Source organism: Passer montanus, unplaced genomic scaffold (assembly GCF_014805655.1).
Source record: "Passer montanus isolate IOZ18808 unplaced genomic scaffold, ASM1480565v1 scaffold35, whole genome shotgun sequence".
Classification (NCBI taxonomy): Eukaryota; Metazoa; Chordata; class Aves; order Passeriformes; family Passeridae; genus Passer; species Passer montanus.
This window is the reverse complement of record NW_024368263.1, coordinates 8,146,686-8,166,905: the sequence shown is the minus strand read 5'-3', so window position 1 is coordinate 8,166,905 and position 20,220 is coordinate 8,146,686. Positions and strand designations below refer to the sequence as shown.

The 20,220-nt window shown below is 55.4% G+C and overlaps 1 long non-coding RNA gene across 1 annotated transcript in view; it reads left to right on the top strand.

Annotated features, from left to right (window-relative positions):
- The window catches only part of LOC120505521, a 41,174-nt gene that overhangs the window by 7,241 nt on the left and 13,713 nt on the right, over nt 1-20,220 (top strand). The window lies entirely within an intron of this gene.

Here is a 20,220-nt window from a genome sequence, read left to right as displayed (position 1 = left end):
TCCAAGCCAGTGGTGGCTGCAGGGGGGGACCCTTAGCAGGGTCACTGGGGACAACGTGTGGCTTGTCCTGAGGGGCTTCTGGTGGCTCCAGGAGAGGAACTGAAAGGCTCCCTTTGGAAGGGAGGCTGCTGTGAACCTCCTTGGGATGAAAAATCCATTTTCCTGCTAGAAAACGATGCCAGACTTTGGAATTTGGGAGGATTTGTGCTGGTGTTGTCATCTGGGTGTGACATGGGACAAGTGCCTGAGGAGCTACTGGGGACAGCTGGGGATTGAGGGTGTTTGACCTGGAAGAGGGAGGATGGAGTGGGATTTCTTGGGTGGGGAATGAGCTGCTGTTGACTACAAATCCTTGAGGGTCTGGCGTTTGCTCTTCCCAGAGAGGGCAAATGCAAACCTGGAGCTCTGAGTGGCTGGAGCAGCTCTTGATTTCAGCCCTCAGGCACTGCAGCATCTGTTTGAACACAGCTGGGGCTGTGTTTCCTCTCAGTCACTTTCTGAGTGGTGCTGCGTAGGCTCTCCCAAATCCATCGGGGTTGTGGCACTCCCCTGATGATTCCATGGGCTGTGGTTTTCCCCCAATGATTTCCATGGATTGTGGCTTTCCCCCGATGCTCCCATGGGTTGTGACTGTCCCCTGATGATCCCATGGGCTGTGGTTTCCCCCTGGTGATTCCATGGGTTGTAGTTTTCCTTTGATGATGCCATGGGTTGTGGCTTTCCCCAATGGTTTCATGGATTGTGACTTTCTCCTGATGCTCCTATGGATTGTGGCTTTCCCCTGATGATCCCATGGGCTGTGGTTTCCCCCTGATGATTCTATGGGTTGTAGTTTTCCCCTGATTATCCCATGGGTTGTGGCTCTCTCCTGATGATCCCATGGGTTGTAGCTCTCCTCTGATGATCCCATGAACATACCAAGCCCTTCACCTCATCCCTTTCAGCAGGAGTCTCCCTGTGCTGTCCTTGCTCTGGAATGCAGGGAAGAGGAGGGGGGATGAGATTTGTGCCCATGACCTCGCTGTAGTTCCACATTTTCCAGCTGAGCTCTTCGGGCTGAGTTAGGCAGAGATTTTATCACTGCACTGGTGTAAAACAGCCCAGCCCTCCTTGGCTCCTCTGTGAGGTGGGGCTGGGCTGGTATTGGGGTTTGCTTTGGGTTTTTTGCATTTTTCCCTTTTTTCTGAGGGATGTCCTGTGGTTTCTGGGTGTGTGGTGCAGATGTTGGTGCTGTGGTGGCTGAGTCTTGTTGTGGTGCTGCACTTCTTCCTGGAATGGTTTGGATTTGGAATCCAAGTTTATCTTGTACCAAAGATAAGGGACACCTTCCTTAGCACGAGTTCCTGGCCAAGCTGGCCTTGCAGCCCTGCAGGAAGGGTGGATCCAGCTGTGGAGCTCCTCCCCTGGAGCTGCAGGCCAGATCTTCATCAGGATCTTCAGCAGTCCCTTTTCAAGCCCTGGCTGTGAAATCTTCCTTGTCCCGAGCACTTTGTCCCCATCAATGGCTCTGTCCAGGTTGGTGCCCTGGGCATCCCAGGGCAAGATCTGTCCCTGAGGGATGCTCCAGGGAAGCCCAGGGCTGCTGGGGGCAGGTGAGGTTTGGGCTCAGGGAAACCCACGTGCAAACAGTTTTAGGGACTCCCTGATGCTGCTCAGCCCCTGCAGCATCCCATGGAATCCACAGAATCATTCCAGCTGGAAAAGCCCTCAAAGGTCAGGGAGTCCAGCCAAGGCCACCGCTGGCCCATGTCCCCGGTGCCACAGGTTCCCTTGGGAAGGGATTTCCTATGGGTCTGCCCCATGTCCCCAGTGCCGCAGGTTCCCTTGGGAAGGGATTTTCCATGGGTTGGGCACGACCGGGGGTCGGGAGCACATCCCAGGTGTGGGATGCTGGGTGCCGATGGGGGCTTGGGGCGCATCCCGGGTGGGAAATGTGGGGTTGATCCCAGTGGGGTTGATTCCAGAGGGATCCCAGGGGGTTCCAGCGGGTTTCCAGCGGCATTCCCGCAGGATCGGGGTCTCTCCCGGGCTCGCGCTGACCCCTGGCGGCAGCAGCGGCAGCGCCTGCAGTTCCCAATGGGGCCTGCAGGGGGCGCGCGGGATTCTCTGGGATCGCAGAATGGGATGGGATGGGATAGGATCGGACGGGATGGGATGGGATGGGATGAACCTTAAATTCCATCCAGTGCCACCCCTGCCATGAGAGGGGCACCTTCCACTATCCCAGGCTGCTCCAAGCCCCGTCCAACCTGGCTTTGGACACTTCAGGGGATGGGGCAGCCAAGAATTCCTTCCCAGTGTCCCATCTATCCCTGCCCTGCGGCAGTGGGAAGCCATTCCCTTTGTCCTGTCGCTCCATCCCTTGTCCAAATTCCCTCATCAGCTCCTGTGGAGCTTCTTCAGGCACTGGAAGGGGTTTTAAATTTTCCCCGGGGCTAAACATTCCCGGCTTTCCCATCCTGGCTCTGGAGCAGAGGTGCTCCAGCCCTGGAAAAAGGTGTAAAAACCTCATGGAACGACCAATATCTTTGGGAGCAGCAGTTAAACACAGCAGGGCTGCTCCGGACGAGTGGGACACTGAGGAAAACCCCATGCAGGGGGTGTTGGCTGTGTCAGAAGTCGCACGGGAGGTGACAGCGGCTTCCCGCGAAGCCACGGGCGCTGCTGGAGCCGCGGCCGCTGGATGGCAGCGGAGCTCCGCGGCATTCCCGATCTGCGGCATTCCCGCTCCTGGCACTGCCTCCATCCCCCGCATCCATCCCCTGCTCCATCCCCCGCTGCTGCTCCGCTGGGCTCCCACCCCGCCGTGGGTTCCCGAGGGTGCTGCTCTCCGGGAAGGGCAATTCCAACCTCCCGGCGTGCCCATGGAAGCACAGACCCCAAACCCGAGTAGTTACTCGGAAGTTGGACTTATTCCTTGTGGGTCGCTTCCAGCTCTGGCTATTCCAGAATTCTGGAGAAGCCCAGTCCGGTTCTTGACTGCCCAGAGCAGAGGGATGAGGAGGGAGATGATAAATGTGACTTTTACGGATCTGCCTTTAGCCAAAGACCCGTGGCACTGGGGGAACCTTCTAAACTTTATCTGGAACGCTGCTGCTCCGTGGATGTGGGATTTGGGGAGCGTGCCCAGGGACAGGAGCACACTGGGTGAGGTTTGTCCAGCATTCCCGGAGCTGTGCTCCTCGTGGGATGGCTCCGTGTGCTCCTTTCTCCCCAAAAAAGCTTGCAAAGCTCCTGCTGTGCCTCTCCCCTCCCCTCCCTGCCCCAGCTCCCCGGGGAGAAGAGGGATCGGGATCGGGAGCCGGGGCTGGCTCTGCTGGCACACGGCAGGGGTGAATTACTGCGGGATAATCCCGCGGCTTTGGCTCCCTGGAGGCTCTTCCCGAGCAGTCCCAGGCTCCTGGGCTGGCACTTCCCGAGCTGAAAGGTTTCCCTGTCCGGGCTCCTCCCGAGCTGCAGCCAAGGGCGAATTCCAGCGGCGATACCAGCCCCGGGCTGGGTTTCCATGGTGAAGGCATTTGGGGTTTGCTGTGAAAAGCCGGGTTTTTGGGAAGTTTTCAGCCGGGAATGGCACATTTTGTCCATCCCCGGGCTGCTCCCTGTGGGGGAAGAGCTTTGAAAGGGCCCTGCGAGCCTTGGGGACAGCCTGAGCTCGGTTCTCACACTGCTCTGCACTCCAGGAGTCCCCTCTGGCCCTGGGATGCTGGGATTTGTCCTGGGATCTGCTTTTCCTCACCCAGGATCTGTCTCAGCTCCTTCCCCAGCTCCTCCTGCTGTTTGAGCCCACACTAAACCCGATTTATTTAATTTTCTGAGGTGCTGCTTCAGGCCCTCCCGTGTGAAAACCAAAGGAAAAAGTTGATCCAGGGATTTTGCATCCGAGGAGCTGCAAGTTGCACCTCTGAGTAAATGAAGTTTGTGTGACCTCATCCCCTCCTACTCTCATGTGTGTGTCCCTGGGAGGCAAAAACCTGGTTAAAAACTCAATTTAGGCTTCCCAAGTGTTGCTCACCTGCTTTTCTAACAAAAAGGAGTTTTTGAGGTGATATTTTTGCCTTTTCTGGGGTGCATCTGGCCAGCCAGGACACCTCCAGTGCCCTGGGAGCTGCGCTGCGCCCTTGGCCTCTGGAATGCTCTTTTCATTGATATTTTCTGGGAACAAAAAATGCTGGCTTTGTATCCACTGCCCCTTTCTTTGCCCACGCAGAAGGGGAGGGAGGAAAAAAACGACTCAAATATTTTCTTGTAACAAAAGGCTGCGGGTGAATCTGGATCAGCCTCTCTGCTCCGTTTCAGGCCAAATCTCCAGGGTTTTCAGCGGAGAAATTAAAACACTGGAGCTTTCTCTTTTCTCCCGCAGAACAAACAGGAGCGGTTCCCACTTCCTCCCGCTCATAAACAAAACCAGCCCGACATCTCCAGGAGAAACCCTGCCAGGAGACTTTCCTTCCTAATTGTTTGATATTTTTTCAGCTCTGATTAGTATTCGGGAGTGCCTGGCACACGGGCTGCAAATTTCAGGAGCAGGCTCCGAGCAAATCCTTCCCTCTGCTTCCATCCCTTCCTGTCCATCCCCTTCACCTTCTTCCTCCCTCCCTCTCCTTTCTGCTTTGTTTCCAGTCCTCCTTCCTGGGCTGATGGGGGCTTTTGGCCACCAAATGCGTGGCAGGGGCTTGGAACTGAGTGATCCTTAAGGTCCTTTCCAAGCCAAACCATTCCATGATCCTGTGAAACTCCTGCTTTTCCCTTGGAAGCTTTGCTGCCCTTGCAGGAGCTGCCCCAGGCTCTCCAGGCTTTCCCTGCCCTGCTCTGCTGCAGTTCCTTTGCTTCCAGGCTTTTCCCTGCCCTTGGGAAGGAGCCTGGCCTGGCCTGGCTGCAGAGGGATTCCCTTTTCCACGAGGAAAGGGCAGGATCAGATTTGGGAATGCTCTAAAGCAATGAAGGGTGCAGGGAAAGCTCTGGGACAGAATTTGTCCCACGCAGGGAGATCTCCTCCTTCTGTCTCCATGAAATCTGTGGAAAGATGGAATCCTGGGAGTCCTGCTGGCCCTTGGCTCCATCGTGGGACTGTGACTCAGCCGAGTCCCTGGGGAAGCAGCCACTTGTTTTTCCTACCTCCAACATCCTTCCCAGGAGCTGCTGCCCTCATCCTGCTGTCCCCAGCCCCTGCAGGAGTCAGGGAGGTGCTTTCCCACATCCCCCAGGGCTCGTGGCTGCCTCTCTGTGTGCCAGGCTCTGCTCTGGCATCATGTGCTGCAGATTGGGAAACCGGGATAGGAAATATCCCGGGATGGGGAGGGTCAAGGGCAGGAGCAGGGACCAGGGGGGTTTAAAGGGTGAGGGAATTGTGGGGTCTCACTCTGCTGGCAGGGATGAGCCCAGCTCTTCCCTCCTCTTTTTCATGGGATGAGCCCAGCTCTTCACTCCTCTTTTTGCCAGGATGAGCCCAGCTCTTCCTTCCTCTTTTTGCCAGGATAACCCCAGCTTTCCCCTCCTCTTTCTCCCAGGATAACCCCAGCTCTCCCCTCCTCTTTTTGCAGGGATAACCCCAGCTCTTCCCTCCTCTTTTTGCAGGGATAACCGGAGCTCTTCCCTCTTCTTTTTGCAGGGGTTACCCCAGCTCTTCACTCTTTTTGCAGGGATTTGCCAGGATAACCCCAGCTTTCCCCTCCTCTTTCTCCCAGGATAACCCCAGCTCTTCCCTCCTCTTTTTCAGGGATAACCCCAGCTCTTGGCTCTTTTTGCAGGGGGTACCTGTGGGATAAAAGAGCTCACTTGGGATGGTAGGGAATGCTCCTCTGGGAAGTTTTGGGAGGATGTGGAGTGTTTATCCCACCTCCCCTGCAAGTGATGGCCCTAAATCCTCTCCCAGCTGCTCCTGCCCTGCCAGATCCTTGGTGCTGTGCTCGGGATGCTGTTCTGGGCTCAGCTCTGGAATCCTCTCTGGAACCAGTTTGTTGGGAGTCTGGTGCTCTCCTGGGAATGCTGAGCTCTGGCTCTGTGACTCAGCCTCAATTTCTTCATCCCATAAACAACCACGGGGGCTCTGGCTGTTCTCACGCTTTTCCTCCCTCTTTTCCAAGGATTTTGGAATCCCCTGGGGCTGGAAACCCCTGTGACCAGGCAGGTGGAGGGTGCTTGTGTCCTTTTCCTTGATCCAGGAGGGAAACTGGGCCTGTGAGGGGTGAAAGACCCGATCCAAAATCACGTGGGAATGGTGGGATCTTATGGGTTTGGATCCTTGGCTCTGGGAATGGCTGAGCTGAGCTCTGGGGAAAGGGATCCCAAGGAAAAGGGGCTGCAGGAGCTGAGTTTGGGGAGCAATTCCCTGCCCAGCTGCTTCCAGGCTCTTCCCAGGGCAGGCTCTGAGCAGCTCCAGGCTGATATTCCTTTGGGATAAGAGAGATTATCCCATTTTTACAGCAGGCACACAGGGATTAGGGCTGGGATTTCCTAAAGCCTCCTGCTTAAGGAGAATGGGAATTGCAAGTCCCTGAGTTCCTCAGGAGCCCCTGTGTGAAATTCCTGGCTGGGATGGAATATTGAGCTCGGGATCTGTCACATCCAGTGCATCCCAACTCCCCAGGAGAAAAGCACAGTGGCTGAAAATCCCTTAAAATTTTAAAATGCAGTAACTTCAAAATGAAGTAACTTCAAAATTAAATAACTTCGACTTTAAATAAATTTAAGTAACTTTAAAATTAAAATTTTAAAATGAAAACTCCCTTCCTCTGGGAGTTTTCCTTTGAGTCATTCCCTTCTTATTTTAATAACTTGGACTTTAAAACTAAATAAATTTAAGTAACTTTAAAATTAAAATTTTAAAATGAAAACTCTCTTCCTTCCTCTGGGAGTTTTCCCTTGAGTCATTCCCTTCTTATTTTTTCCTGATGTTTTCCCCCCTGTGGGTGGGAGAGACTTGGGAGCAGCTGTGGGATGGGGGTGATAACCAAATCTTGGAAAACAAAGTTCAGGCAAATCCATGGGCAGGTGGAGAGCAGCTTCCTCTGGGTGGGGACACATCTGGGAGGGGAAGGAGCAGCTCTGGATTTGGGGGATTTTGCAGGGCACCTACACAGGGGAGGCACTTCTTGTTCTCTTGGAGCTGTTGTTCAGCTCTTCTCTGCAGGTTGGAATTTTGTGGGTGCTGCTTTTGCATTCCCTGGGGAAAATAAATGCCCCTTTTCCGTGGTGAAATGCCCCTTTTCCATGGGCAAAAAAATGCCCCTTGGGGAAAATAAATGCCCCTTTTCCCTGGGGAAATGCCCCTTTTCCATGGGCAAAAAAATGCCCCTTGGGGAAAATAAATGCCCCTTTTCCTTGGGGGAAATGCTCCTTTTCCATGGGAAATGCCCCTTTTTCATGGGAAAATGCCCCTTTTCCTTGGGGAAAATGCCCCTTTTCATGGGAAAATGCCCCTTTTCCCTGGGGAAATGCCCCTTTTCCATGGGGGAAATAAATGCCCCTTTTTCATGGGATAATGCCCCTTTTCCTTGCGGAAAATGCCTCTTTTCATGGGAAAATGCCCCTTTTCCCTGGCAGGAGTGTTGGATGATGCTTTCCACATCTGCTCTGTGTTCAGCTGCCCCAAGCTGGATGAAGGGTGGGAGCTCTGTGTGCAGCTTTGTCACAGAGCAAGCCCAGAGCCAGGCTTTGGGCCAGGGCTGTTTTGCCAGGCTGTGGGGCCGGGGCTTCCCAGCTGTGCCAGGCCGGGCTGAGGATGGGAATGCTCCAAGTTGCAATGTCTGAGGTGGGAAAATTTGGCATTTTAGAGCTTTTTGGGGCTGGCTGAGAGGCAGCAGCTGGTGTTGGATAGTTGGGAATAGCTCCCAGTTTATCCAGTTAAAAATCCCAAGGGGCTGGAGCAGAGGGTGGGAGCTGCTGGGGCTTTTCCTGCTTGGGCTCTGGGGTAAAGCTGGAGCATTCTGTGCCGAGGGGTTTGGTGTCTTTTGCAAAACTGGGGGAAGGAGCTCCATGATGACCTCCCCTGCTTGGCTGGGACTCCTCTGGGTGCTCCTACACCCAAATCCCAGACTCCTCTGGATGCTCCTAAACCAAAATGTTTCCAAATCCCAAAACTCCTCTAGATAATCCTAAACCTGGCTGTCTCCAAATCCCAGAACTCTGCATGCTCCTAAACCCAGCATCTCCAAATCCAGATCTCCTTTGGATGCTCCTAAACCCATCTGTCTCCCAAAACTCCCCAGGATGCTCCTAAACCCAGCTGTCTCCAAATCCCAAAAGTTCCAGGAGGATTTGGCAGGGTGGGAGGTGCTGGATTTGCAGGACGGCAGGGTTGGGAAGCCTTTGCTGTGTTCCTCAGCTCCAGACCTGCTCCCTCAGGTTTTTTGTGCTCCAGGGCTCCTTGGGCAGGTGAGGATGAGGTTTTTTTGTGCTCCAGGTTTTTGGGGCAGGTGAGGATGAGGTTTTTTGTGCTCCAGGTTTTTGGGGCAGGTGAGGATGATGTTTTTTGTGTTCCAGGTTTTTGGGGCAGGTGAGGATGAGGTTTTTTGTGCTCCAGGGTTCCTTGGACAGGTGAGGATGGGGGGTGGATTTTGTGTTCGAGGGTTCTTTGGGCAGGTGAGGATGAGTTGTTTTTGTGCTCCAGGGTTTTTTGGGCAGGAGGTTTTTTGCACTCCAGGGTTTTTGGGGCAGGTGAGGATGAGGGTTTTTGCACGCCAGGGTTCCTTGGGCAGGTGAGGATGAGGGTTTTTGTGCTCCAGGGTTCCTTGCCCAGGTGTTTTGCATCTCTGCGGGAGGCCGGGCTCGTAAAGCGGCGCTCGGAGAGGATTAAGGGGTAATCAGGGTTATAAACAACTGCCGGGCTCTTTAACACCTCTCCGATGTGCTCCCTGCCCTTCCCGGCGCATTCCTGGCCCTGGGATGCGCCCTGGGCTGGAGCTGCTGGCCGGGCTCCCCAAACCCCTCCGGGGGATGGGGACAGGGGCAGGGGGCTCTGCTGGGGCTGTGCCCCCCGTGCCCTGCTCTGACCTGCGGCTGGGGGAGAGCCGCGAGAGGTTCAGGGGATCAGCAGACCCCTCACAGGGTGAGGAGGGGCTTGGGGAGCCAGCTCTGCATCCATCAGGGCGGTGTAGAAGCAGCCCCTGCTCCAGCCGGGAATTCCCATCTCCCAGGAGAAGGGAGCTGCTCACACGACAGGGGGAAACATCCTGGGATTGGGGCTTGTGGTGTTTGGGATGCGGTGTGAGCCCTTCCTGGTGGCTGGGCAGAGCCCACGGGGACGTTCTCTGGCTGGAATTTGGGAATGGTCTGAGCTCTTCATGCTGGGAACTGAGCAGATCCCCCAAGGACGTTCCCTGGCTGGAATTTGGGATGTGGTGTGAGCTTTTCCTGCAGGGAGCTGAGCAAATCCCACTATGACATTCCTTGGCTGGAATTTGGGATCTGGTGTGAGCCCTTCTGAGCAGATCCTCCAAGGACATTCCCTGGCTGGAATTCGGGAATGGTCTGAGCCCTTCTGAGCAGATCCCACAGGAACATTCCCTGGCTGGAATTTGGGAATGGCGTGAGCCCTTCTGAGCAGAGCCTACAGGGACATTCCCTGGCTGGAATTTGGGAATGGTGTGAGCTCTTCCCTCAGGCTGAGCAGATCCCACAGGAACGTTCTCTGGCTGGAATTTGGGATCTGGTGTGAGTTTTTCCTGCAGGGAAATGAGCAGATACCCCAGGGACATTGCCTGGCTGGAATTTGGGGATGGTCTGAGCCCTTCTGAGCAGATCCCACAGGAACATTCCCTGGCTGTTTACCCATTGCTTTTCCAGCTCCGTTTCATCTCCCGTTGTGGAATTCCCCTGCAGTTCCCACCTCCCCCTGGCTGCCCCTTCCCACGAGGATCGGGGTAATTAAACATTGGGGTAATTAAACACTGGGGTAATTAAACATTGTCCGGGCAGGGCACTGAGCGACCCCGCTGTTTGCCCAGGAGATAAGGGATGGCAGATAAGGGGTGTTTGCTGCCAGCCCAAGGACAGGGCCAGCCCCTGCCAGGCAGGACAGGTCCCCTGGCCCTGGGGTGACACCTGTGGTGACATCTGGTGGGGCTGGCACTGCTCTTCCTATGGGCACGGCTGGCACCTGGAGCTTGAAAGAGAAACAGGAGGAGCCACCTCTGCCTTTGGGATGTGCTGGGCTGGGGTTAAAATCCCACTGGGGTTAAAATCCCACTATTGTTAAATTCCCACTGGGGTTAAAATCCCACTGTTGTTAAATTCCCACTGTGCTGTGTCCTCAGGGAGTTTGGCCAAGGAAAGGTCTGGTCCCAAATGGAGCTTCCTTGCTGTTTTTCCTGGATTTTGCTGTCCCCACAGCCACATCCTTCCCTCAGGAATGCTGCTGGGGCTCTCCTTGCTGAAGTGTCACCCCTAAATCCCTCAGCAGTGCCAGCCCAGCCCAGTTCCTCCTGCTCCCAACGGATGGATGCCAGGGAATAACAAATTCCCAAGGTCTCCACGAAGCCCCAAGCCCATCCTGCCGGGTTTTCCCCCGGTCTGTGCCAGGTTTGAGGCGAGATGAAAGGGCCCTGCCCCACCTGGGGCACACCTGGAGCACAGCTGTCACCTCCCGGCCCTTTATGGCCCTTTGTGGTGCCGCGGGCTGATAAGGGCTCACCTGGGGGTGCGGCTGCTTGATAAGGACTCACCTGAGGGAAGCTGGAGGCTGGGCTCGGTCCCTTCCCTGTCCCCAGGGCTGCTCCTGCCTCTGCTCTGACCTCGGGAGCATCCCCTGGAGGCAGGAGCAGCCCCAAGGAGTGAGGGCTGGAATCCCCGCAGTTCCGAGCTCCAGGAGGGGCGGTTTCCTTTGCCTGAGGGATTTTTGGGATGCTCTGGGGCGATGAAGCCCTGTGCCAGTGTGGGATTTAATCCTTATTTCAGGCTGTGTGTGAGAGCTGCCTTTGGCAAGGCAGCAGCACGTTGTCTGTGGGAAGCTCGGGAGGGAGAAAACTCCCAAACTGGGATTTCTGGATCCCCTTTAATTTCAGGGATCAGGAGCCCAGGGGCTGCCTTTCTCCAAGCTGCCACGAGCGGGTTATAAATTCAGATTGCTGCTGCCAGAGCTCTGGATGCTGTCCTGGCCTCACCTCCCCACAATCCAGGGAATAAAGTGCTCCCCTTGGCTAAGGGCAGGAGTGTGAGCAGGAAAATCCCTGAAATCCATCCCAGCCGGGCCCTGCTCTGCTCCCTCTGGATGGGCTTGGTGAGAGCAGCCAGAGCTGGGACCTCTCCTGGCTCTGGGGAGATGGTTTTGCTTAAAATTTGAGATCTTGCTGTCGGCTGAGGGCTCTGCAACCTCGTTTTTCTGTTTTATTGAGCAACTCTGCAGCTTTTCTGTTTGTAAATTGAGTTTGATAACACAGACCCAAAGTCTGGAGAGGCAGGAAGGAAAACAAAAAACGAATAGAATCTGAATTTTGTCTGTGGTCAGATCTGGGGATTTATTTCACTTGGAATAATCCTGATTTTCGGAGTCTGAGTGATCCAATTACCACGAGCTGGTGCCATCCTGCAGTGCCTGGGGAATCCTGCCATTGATGTGGGGTTAGCCTGGAGATCCCTCATTAAGATTAGCTTAACTCAGAGCTGCTTCTGCTGAACTTGGCAGCACAGGAGCTTCCCTGTCCTCCAGCACAAGCTCCAGAGTCTCTGGGAAGGACTTTTGGGGTTTTGGGGTCCAGCAGAGTGACTGCAGCCTCTCTCCCATCCCAAAAAGCTCCTGTTGGAGCTGCCTCAGCACTGAAGGATCCAGCCTAGTCCTGGCCTTCCTCCCCAGCTTTTGGGAGGTTTTCCCAGTGTTCCTTTGCAGCAGCCCGTCCTGTCTGGGGCTGTTTGAGAGGATTAAAGCCCCGAGTGCTGCCAGCCCGGCTCCCCTCATTCCTGGGGGCACGGAGCTGCTGTGCCCAGCCCACGTGAGCAGCCTGGCTGGCACTGCCAGCTCCCAGCAGCTCCTGGGGGACAAATCCTGGATTAGCAGAGCCAGGGCTGCCAGTGGAGCCCTGCTAATTAGGTTTATGTAACCGGGCTCCCTAATCGGGGAGGGCTGTGCTGCTTAATTGGGAAGCACGCCGGGGGCTGGGCTGGGCTGGGCTGCTGCAAATTCCCAAAGAAGTCCTTAAAAATAGCAGGGCAGAGAGTTGGTGATGGCAGGGTGGAGGATCCAGCTGGTTTCCACTCGTGGCTGGGACGGGAGGTGCTGGAGCATCCCAGAATATCCCGGGGCTCACAAGGTGCATCTGCCTCCTGGTGTTCTGCAGGACATCCCAAAGGATGCCAGCTTTTCCCTCTGGAGCAGGGCTGAGGCTCCCAGGAGCTGTCTGCACCAGGAGGGATTGGGCTGATCCAGTGCCTACCCCGTGCCAGAAGGGTTTGTTCCCCCAGGAGTGAGCTCTGGGTTTTCCCAGGCCCAGATGTGGGCAGATTTTATGGGAATTCTGTTTCCTGCTCAAAAAAAAAAACAAAAAAACAAAAAAAAAAACAAAAAAACAAAAAAAAAAACAAAAAAACAAAAAAAAAAACAAAAACCAAAAAAAAAAAAATCAAAAACAGAAAAATGACTGGAGCAGCCAAAGGCTGGAACATCCTGGGTTAAACCCCTGCAGCAGTGGGGTCTGCTTGGGAAATTTCCCTCCCCACCTGCTGTTCCCCTTCCTCTGCCTGCGAGGGAGGTGGCACAAGGGGACAGGGAGGGAGGTGGCACAAAGGGTCATTGTTGGCTCTGTGGTGCCAGGGGAAGCTGCTGGCCCTGGCACAGCTCTGGGGGATCCCAGGGAGAGGCTGAGCTGCTCCTCCTGCACAGGGGGATGGAGGTTGGGATCAGGCAGTCCCACCTGGCATGGGACACTTCCAGTCCCAGCTCTGCCAGGTCTTGCCACCCCCAAATCTGGGGAGGGATTTCTGTGGGATCCAAGGCCCCCCTGCGCCTCAGCCTCCCTCTCCATGGCATTCCCATCCTTGGGGCCTGCCCTGGGGGATCCAGCACCCCAAAATGACAGTCCCTGTGGCAATGACATCCCAGAGGGGGCTGTTCCTGCAGGACAGGCTTTTCCTGCCCATCCCACCCTCTGATCGCTGCTTGTCCAGCCCACCACCGATGGTGCTGCTGAGCTTCGATCTGCTCCCAGTGATTAAATTCCTGTCATCCAGACTGACAGCTTAATATTCCGTAATATTCCTCAGCCAGGCCGTGCTAAATTAGTTGTGTCTGTCTTGCCAAAGCTGCAGAAATCTTTCTGACAGCTCCAGGCACTCAATACATTTTTTTCTCCTTTTTTTCTCGGTTTTTTTGCCTTTTTCTCAGTGTACAGTAGGAGTTGTCTTTGCTCTGTTGAGGGAATCCTTTCCTGAGTTTCCCACAAGCTGCTTCCAGTGCTGCTGGAGTCACTCAGTGCCTGTGGAGTGGGAACAGCTGCCCTGGAGTGTGGGATTGGGATCTGCACGGGACCAGGCTGGAGCTTCCGTAAAAAACATCATCTCCTCATGTTTTTGGAATGATTTCCTCTCTTAAGTCTTGGGTGAGGTTGAATTGTGCCTGTTTTGTAAGTGAAGGCCTCGGGCTTTTGGGATTCCTTGGAGCAGCTGATCCCTTTTGTGCCCCTATTGGATCTCAGCTGTTTTGGGGTGAGATGTGGCACTTTGGGGGCTCCTGAACCAGAGGAGGAGGAGCAGATTTTGGTGAGGACCTTTTGGCAGCAAATCCATCCCAGATCTTCTGCCAGGACTGGGCCAGCTTGTCCTTTCCTCTCCCCACAAACAGGCAGCACCTTTGGGGTGACAGCAGAGGGGAAGTGACCCCAGATCCACCTTGACCCAGCCAGCCAGGAGAAAGTGCTGTGCTCTCCTTGCCAAGAGCTTAAAGAAGGGGAAAAGCCCCCCCATTAGCAGCACCTTTGCTAATTGCCACACGGAGAGGCAGGAATTCCGAGGCAGGGTTAATCTCCGGCAGGATTAGCTGAGCATGCGGCGTCTTGTCAGATGTGGGAGCAGGGCCGGGGCCGTAATTTTTCCAGACAAGGGGGAGGTTCCTGCTGGAGCCCAGCCCTGCCACACGCTGCCCCAGTGACCCACTGAGGGCTGGGCTGCTGCAAATTCCCAAAAAAAAGTCCTTAAAAATAGCAGTTGGTGATGGCAGGATGGAGGATCCTGCTGGTTTCCACTCGTGGCTGGGACAGGAGGTGCTTGGAGCATCCCAGAATATCCCGGGTTGGATGGGGCTCACAAGGTGCATCTGACTCCTGGTGTTCTGCAGGACATTCCAAAGGATGCCAGCTTTTCCCTTTGGAGCAGGGCTGAGGCTCCCTGGCTTCCAGGCATCCGTGCGTGCTCCAGGAGGGGAAGCAGTGCCATCCCACCCCGTTATCCCATCCCGTTACCCCATCCCGTTACCCCATCCCGTTATCCCATCCCGTTATCCCATCCCGTTATCCCATCCCGTTATCCCATCCCGTTATCCCATCCCGTTATCCCATCCCGTTATCCCATCCCGTTATCCCATCCCGTTACCCCATCCCATCCCAGTGCTGACCAGCAGCCACCAGCTCTGTGTGGGAATTCTTTATTTCCCCAGAGAATTCCTCATCCAGGAGCTGGGGCTGCTGGAATCTCCTGGTTTTTGGAGGAGGAGGTGGCTGCAGCATCCTGGGATCACCGGGAGGACCTTCCTGCATCCAGGCTTTGGGAGGTGCTGCTTTTGGCAGCTCTGAGGAGCCCAGCCTGGCTTTGGCAGGGCCTGAGCACACGGAGTTAATTAGTGGCTGTTAATTGCGCTGGGAGGTTGGGAATTGGACACGTTTAGAATTCAAAGTTGCTGTTTCCAAGTGTGGCAGCTCTGGTGAAACTCCTGTTCAGCACTTGGAAAGGGGAACACCGTGTTTTGCCCAGGGAAGAAGCAGCATTTTGTAGCTTTGGTTCCTTTCCTGAGTTTGTTTGGAGTTTGCCATGATCTGCTCCATCTTTGCTCCCCACTGACAACATGCAAACCCCGGGCTGGGGATGAAGCAGGGATGCAAATCCTGGCTGGTGTGGAGTCAGGCCCAGCCTGGCATCCCAGGAAGCCCAACCCTCAGGGCTCTGCTGGGAGGCTCCCGCAGGGAGGAGAGGATGTTTTCCATCACCTGACACCTCTCCAGCCTTGCATTGCAGCTGGGACAGGCAGAGCTTTCCTGGTATCACAGCGTTACGGCATGGCTTGGCTTGGAAAGGAGCTGAAATCCCATCCAGGCCATGGATCCATCCCTCTGCCATGGGCAGGGACCCCTCCCACTGCCCCAGGCTGGCCTGGGGACACTGCAGGGATCCAGGGACAGCCACAGCTGCTCTTGGGATTCTCTTCCAGGGCCATCCCACCCTCCCAGCAGGAATTGCTCCCCATATCCCACCCAGCCCTGCCCTCTGGCAGTGGGAAGCCATTCCCTGTGTGCTGCCAGCCTTGTTGGCCCTGGGCACAGGGACCAGGGTTGTTCCCAGGGCTCTGGCACAGCCCTGCCTCTCCAGCTGCTCCGTGCCTCTGCTTCCCCTGGGTTTTAGAGGCTCCCTGCAGGGGCTCTGAGCTCTCCCTGGAGCTCTCCCCTCTCCAGGTGAACACTCCCAGCTCCGTCCCTTGCAGCATCTCCGTGGCCCTGGGACTTCCTTAGCATTTAATTGTAATTATTTACTGCTGCTGCCAGTGCATCCCCGAGCTGACAAGGCTGGGAGAGGCTGGAATGGCTCAGACCTGTCCAGGTGTGCCCAGGGGACACTGAGGGGACACTGAGGGGACACTTTTGCTGCTGGGCCTTCCCACCTGAGCCTGACCTAACTGGGGGGAGTTTCTGTGCCTGCAAGAGGTTAAAACTTTGCCCCTGTGTTTACTTTCTTGGCTGCCTGAGTGCATAAAAAGCTGTCAGCACCTCAGGTGGGGATTTATTTGGGCATTAAAAAGGGCCCGGGGCGGGCGGATGCAGGCACTCGGCAGCTCCCTGGAAAATGTGCCTGCAGCACAAACCCAGCCTCTGCACATAGCTCACCCTTTAATAAGTGCATTTAATTAAAGTCATATAACTTTTTTTTTATTATTATTATTAAAAAGGAGGGAGAGGAGGGGAGGGATAATAAAAAAAATAAAGAAGTGGGGCCTGCTGAGCTGCAAGCAAAGGTTGGGATACAAAGAGGGGGTTTAGAGTGTGGGTTTAATGGAAAAGTCATCAACAACATGTTGTGTTGCTCCTTATTTCCCAGCCTTGCTTGGGCTTGGGGAGAGAATTTGAAGAGATTTCTGAATTTCCAGGTTGCCTTTTCCCCCCCTCCCCATCCTCTTCCCCGCTGTTGAAATTTTGCAGAATTATGAATTTTTCCAAAGCCACTTGCCAAAGGCTGTTGCTCTTGGATGGAGCTGCTGTTGCTTTCTGTGCTTGTTTAACCTTTTCTTTCTTTTCCTTGGATCTGGGGGAATCCTGCAGCCCCCACGTTTGTCGTGAGCACCTCGAGGGCTGCACTGCAGCTCCTGTGGGGAGGAGGACGAGCTTTGGGAAGGGGCTGTGGGGTGGGTGAGGTGTTGGGATCCTTTATCCGTGTGCTGATCCCTGCTGGGCCTCGGGGGAGCAGGTGGCTCCCCACGAGGTCCTGGTGGCCACCATGAGGTGCTGCTCATCCCTGGGGCCCTGCCTTGCCCTTGATCAAATGCTTAAGCCAGGTTTAATTCTCCGTGCAGGACAGGTTGGGGCTGTTTCATCCCTAAAAGTGTCCAAGGCCAGGTTGGATGGGGCTTGGAGCACCCTGGGATGGTGGAGGTGTCCCTGCCCGTGGCACTGGGTGGGATTTAAGGTCTCTCCCATGCCAAACCTTTCCATGTTCCCATAAAATGCAGTTTTTCCAGGTTTTGGTGCTGCTGGTTTATTGGTGCTGCTGCCTCTGGCTCTCTGAAGATTGGGATTTTTTTTCCTGGAGGTTAAATCAGGTGGATTTGAAACCTGAGGAAGGGGTGTGGACACTGATGGATGCTGTCCTTGGCTCTGGAGGAGGAGCAGGAGCTTTGTGAGGTCTTGGTGGCCTTTTCCAAAAACACCCTGTCCATGGCAAGGATGGACTTCCCCCACGGCAATAAACCAGAGATTCAGTGGGTGCAGGAATCAGGGAGTGCCTCCTGGAGCACCACGGGGGGCTGGGATGCTCTCAGGGGTGCTATCTTTCCCACTGGGTGATAAAAGCAGCTGGGAGATGCTTTGTGCCTTCCCTTGGTGGTGGGAAGGGCTGGGGAGCGTGTCCCTTGGCCCTGGGGCTGCAGGGACAGGGGCCAGGGCTCTCTCCTGGTGGCCAGGAGGTCCCTGCAGGGCTGCAGGGGCAGGGGGAGCGTGGATGGCATTCCCTGGGGAGCAGGATGTGGCATTGGGGTTGATGCTCAGCGCTCTGCAGTGCTCAGCCCACACTGCTCCATCAGATTTCCTGTGCCTGGGAGCTCCACAGTGGCCTCAGTTGGAAATCCCACCGTGGTGAGGGGATTTCCAGCCCTGCTCCCCACTGAGACAGCAGATCCCATTGTCTGGGATCCCACCATTGCCCCATAAGGTGGTGGGTGCCCTTGCCATGAAAGGTCTCCCTGTGGCTGCCTGGCCCTCAGTTCCCTCAGTAAGGAGTTTTTTAAGTTGTGTTTGCTCCACATGGAGGTGGCAGCTCCTCCAGTCCCAGAGGTGCCTCCCCTGGCTGGCACCAGTTCCCAGCTTATTGTTTTTGGGTTCCCCCAGACGAAGGAAGGAATGATGACTCTGACTCTGTGTTCTCAGAAGGCTAATTTATTATTTTATGATCTATGTTATATTAAAGAATGCTAAACTATACCAAAGAATACAGCAAGGACACTTACAGAAGGCTAAAAAGATAATAATGAAAACTGGTGACTCTCTCCAGAGTCTGACACAGCTTGGCCCTGAGTGGCCACAGAGTGAAAACAACTCACAGCAGAACCCAATGAAACAATCACCTGTGGGTGAACAATCTCCAACCACATTCCAAAGGAGCAAAACACAGGAGAAGCAAATGAGAGAAGAATTGTTTTCCTTTTTCTCTGAGGCTTCTCAGCTTCCCAGGAGAGAAATCCTGGGCAAAGGGATTTTTCAGAGAATGTGAATGTGACACCAGCCCTGTGGCCACTCAGAGCAGGCAGTGATGGTCACGTCTGCTCCTCAGGCAGCCCCCAGAGCTCATCCCAAACCCAAAGCCAGGTCACATGAACCCTTGTTTTCCTCCTCTCCCTCCAGGAGCCTGCTCTGTTCCTGGGTGTTTCCCGTGGCTGAACCTGCTCTAAGGGAGCCTCACACTCCTCTGGGTAATCCTGGGCAAGCAGGGCCTGGCTGCAGCCTCTCATTTAACCTGTGTTCCCCTTCCCTTTCATTCCCTGTGCCCTGGCGTCCTGGCTGGGAGTGCTGTGGGCAGCACACGGTGCCCTTGGCAGGGTGCTTGGGGCAGAGCTGTGGCAGTGCCAGGGGGGATTTACCCCCGGAATTCCAAAGGCTCTCCCTTCCCTGCTTGCTCTGTTTTCCTCCTGGCAGAGGGGACAAATTTCCTTCTGCACGGAGCTGAATGCATTCAGCCTCTCCACGAAGTGTCCCTTTTGTCTGCCTCTCTCCAGTTGGGACCCGAGGTGCAGGAGCAGGAATTGTCCCCCTGAGCTGCAGAGGTGCCTGGGAGAGCTGGGAATGGGGATGTGCATCCCCCCAGCTCCCCCTGATCTCCCATTCCCACTGAGTGCCCTGAGCAGCCAAATGAGCTTGGCAGGCCACATGCCAAACCTTCCTGGCCCCCTTGGGAGCCAAACCCAGCTCTCTGTGCCTATCTCTGTGTCCATGGGATGAGGATGAGGATGGTGTCTGGGACAGCCCTGATGCTCCTCAGCACTGCAGCTCCTCCCTGCCAGTGAAGAAATTGTGGATATCCATCCCTGGAATGTCCCAGGCCAGGTTGGACGGGGCTTGGAGCAGCCTGGGGTAGTGGAAGGTGTCCCTGGCATGGCAGGGGTGGAATGGGATGGGCTTGTCCTGCTCCGAGGGAGGGCTTTTCCCACCTAGCAGAGCAGCAGGATGGGACAGCAGGAGCTGTCATTCCCAGGTTGCTCCTGGAACGCTTGCAGAGCCCTCCTGCCGTGGCTGCTGAGGGGATTAGCAGTGTTTTACAGGCTCTCCTTCCCAAATCCCTGCCCTGCTCCCAGCTGTGACCATCCCATCCCTGCGCTCCCAGCTGCATCCTTGTCGGGATCACGCTGCTGCTCCTACTTTTCCTGATTTTCCTCCTGGAGAGGACGAGGTTTCCCTCAGGAGTTGGGAATCCACTGCACACACATCTGAGCCACGTGTGCTTCTCCAGGCATCTCATGGAATGCTGCTTTTGGCATTCCCAATTTATTCATTTCCCCGAGGGGACTCACTGGGGACAAACATTGCTGGGGAGGCTGTGCTGGGGTTTCCAGGCGTGCTGGGTGTGGGGTGTGGGGTGGGAGATGGGATCTGTGGGATGTGGGAGGGCTCCGCGCGGCGCTGCAGGTACGGACACGCAGCTGGGCCCAGCGAGCTTGCAGATGTTCCTGGAATTCCCAAGCCGGATCCCAACAGGATGTGTCTGCCGGGGGAGGGAGGGCGCTTGCCAAGAGTCTGACATCAGGGCAGGATCGTTCTCTGCCTTCCCCGCGGCTCTGGGAATCCCGGGCTGGGAGAGCACTGCTGGAATGGCTGCGGGATGGGCCCAGGGCAGCCGCAGATCCCAGCTCAGCATCCCCCAGAACCCATCCCAGCCCCACCACCTCTCCAAATTCCCTTCTCTTATCCCTGCACGGCTTCTCCCGTGGTTTCCAGGCTTATTTTCCGGGGCAGCAGTAGATCCCAGCTCAGCATCCCCTGGGGCTTGTCTCCAGCCCCACCACCTCTCCAAATTCCCTTCTCTTATCCCTGCACGGCTCCTCCTGTGGTTTCCAGGTTGTTTTTCTATGGCAGCAGTAGATCCCAGCTCAGCACGCCCCAGAGCCCATCCCAGCCCCACCATCTCTCCAAACCTCTGCTCTCTTATCCGTGCACGGCTCCTCCTGTGGTTTCCAGGCTGTTTTCCCAGGAAAATCAGTTGTGCTCATGCAAACAAGTCAGCATTGTCCCAGAACCCTTCTGCTCTTATCATTCCCATGGTTCCTAAATCCTTGTGGCTGCCCTGCTGTGGTGTCCATGCCTGCACCCCTTTCCAAGGGGTTTTTTG